Source organism: Olea europaea, unplaced genomic scaffold (assembly GCF_002742605.1).
Source record: "Olea europaea var. sylvestris unplaced genomic scaffold, O_europaea_v1 scaffold668, whole genome shotgun sequence".
Lineage (NCBI taxonomy): Eukaryota > Viridiplantae > Streptophyta > Magnoliopsida > Lamiales > Oleaceae > Olea > Olea europaea.
The window spans coordinates 290614-293009 of record NW_019265058.1 but is presented as its reverse complement, the minus strand read 5'-3'; the positions used below and the strand labels follow the sequence as shown (position 1 = coordinate 293009).

The window sequence follows — 2396 nt, the reverse complement described above, 5'->3', positions numbered from 1 at the left end:
ATAGTCTACAGAATTATAACCTTGCTCTGATACCACTCTCTGTCACACCCCAAATATATATAGATAACCATACTAATTCCTATGTCGAAATGATATTGGTAACTCGATCTAGACACAAAATTTAGATATACTTTTTTTTAATAAAATGAAACGAGCATTTGCACAATTATGTCCCTATTTGTTAACTTCAAATCACCTGTGATGATCATATTTTATATCAAAATCAACGACCATATAACCATAATCCAACACGTGTGTTCTAAGGTTATAAACACATCTATAGGCCATTTCAAAAGTTATACAAGACAGGACCCCCAAAATACGACACAATAGAGTGTAAGCTCAAAACAATAGCCCACAAAATAACCCTACAGGTCGTCATCCATGTACATTGATCTTTGGAATCCCGTAAGAGCTCCACAGCTAGCCGTGCTCTCTACATAGTTCCATGCTCACCTACAATGCAAGAACTACATAAGCCAATGCTTAGTAAGCAAGAATCATGCATGTCATGAGTATGACTAACAAGGATATGTGACACCATGTCATTTATTTTAAACATCATGCTAAAGATGCATCATAATCCAATATTCATCAAAGTCGACTCGAAATTATTTCATTTGAAATCTGTCATTTCATTGGGCCCTTGACCCACCAACTATGCACCGGATAGAGCTCTGCATAATATCAATATCAATAATCAAGTGGCCAATATGAAATCGACACCGGCGAGTGGACCATCCTCTCGTGATCGCTAGAGGCCCATCCCCTAACTACCCCTATGATCACCCAAGAAGTCTCCCACCCGACAGCACCCATAATCATAACAAGGGCATAGTCGAGTGGTCCGCCCTCCCGTGATCACCAAAGGCCCATCCCCTGTCTACCTTTGCAATCACCCAGGAAGTATCACCCGCGATACCAAACGTATCACATAAGCATGCCTCGGTGCCCTAGTAGTGGTCAATAAAACTTTTATAAAGAAAACTTACTTTGAAATCATGTTTCGCATGCAAAGTTTTCAACCATGATCATATGTTGTGCATGCCAACGAAAATGCTCATGAATGACATGCTTAATGGAAGTTGATGTCAATGTATTTTGCAACCGCATACTCAATGATTATAATCATCATATAGGGTACAACGAGCTTTCTTATCAAAGTACGAAAATATCCTAATATCACTATACCACAAATACTAGGTTCTTGCATCGTAGTTGCAAATGGATTTTTACTTACCTTTTTGCCCTTGTGTGTGCACAAGCTCTTACGGAGATTATATCACTTTCCTTTTTCACTCAACGTCAGAAAATCACCTGTATTACCATTTAATATTAAAGACAATCCTCCATTTAATAGCCTTAACACACACAAAATCCCAAAATACCTCCATTCACGTGAAAATAATTTAAACGAATTCATTATTCAAGTTACTAACGGCATTACGATCTCGTCCCATAAGTCTCATTTTTCCTCGAGTCCAATTACCAACATCAACGTCATCCAATTGTTGTCAACAACCTAATACTCCTTAGAATCTATTTTCTAGGCCCAAGATATAATTAATTTACATGTAAAGGTTGAAATCATATTAAACACGTAAATGGACAGAACCTATTTTTCAGGTTTCATCACCGTCCAACTACTTTTCCAATCCGTTTTCACCCCCTTATCCATATTCAATGACTCCCAAATTTTTACCACGTTTCTATAACATGTATGTGAAGGCAATAATGCTCTAAAGTCGTGACAAATCAAGTGTTCTCAGCATCAAAATAGTCCATTACCACGACATCAAAATCAGGCAGTTTTCATTGTGACAGCTTTCGGTTTCCATTTTATTAGCATGTCATCAAACAGATTCCAGGCTATTAGAAGACCATTTATTCCTTCTAAATCCCATATAAAAACATTCATTTACATAGATACAAGTTATATCTTCAGTATTATCCAAAATCAAAGTTTAAACCATCCAAATTCATCAATCAACACATCTCTATTCCTGTTGGTTTCTTTCAGGTTCTTGTACTCAATTACCCCTCTCTTTTGCCATCATAAAATCATAAACAACCCTTATACTTAGCCTCAAGTAAGTTTATAGTTTAAACATATTATAAAACAAGCAAAAGAGCTAAAGAAAAACTTCAAAACCGTGAGCTAAACTCACCTATCCAGAAATTCAATTTCAGCTCCTTGTTTCTGCTTCTCTCTTTTCCTTTTTGCTTTCTCTTTCAATAAGTGGTCAATTGGGGATAATTTGTAAGACTAAACATGTTGTTAGGAGGTGTATATAAAGTCTTCAAGATGCTGGAGACGTGACTCTTCCTTATGGATTAAGAAAATGTGGGGTGCAGCCAAGTGTTTAGCATGAGGTGGTCTTTTCCTACTATATTTG

General features: G+C 36.8%; 1 long non-coding RNA gene across 1 annotated transcript; it reads right to left on the bottom strand.

Moving 5' to 3' along the window:
- Window positions 1–422: 422 nt before the first annotated feature.
- On the bottom strand, window positions 423–2313 carry LOC111390272. Its single transcript, XR_002701882.1, has 3 exons — window positions 2169–2313; window positions 1241–1317; window positions 423–456 (listed from the first exon to the last, which is right to left on the bottom strand). It is a non-coding gene; the product is annotated as an uncharacterized LOC111390272 (long non-coding RNA).
- Between the last annotated feature and the right edge of the window lie 83 nt (window positions 2314–2396).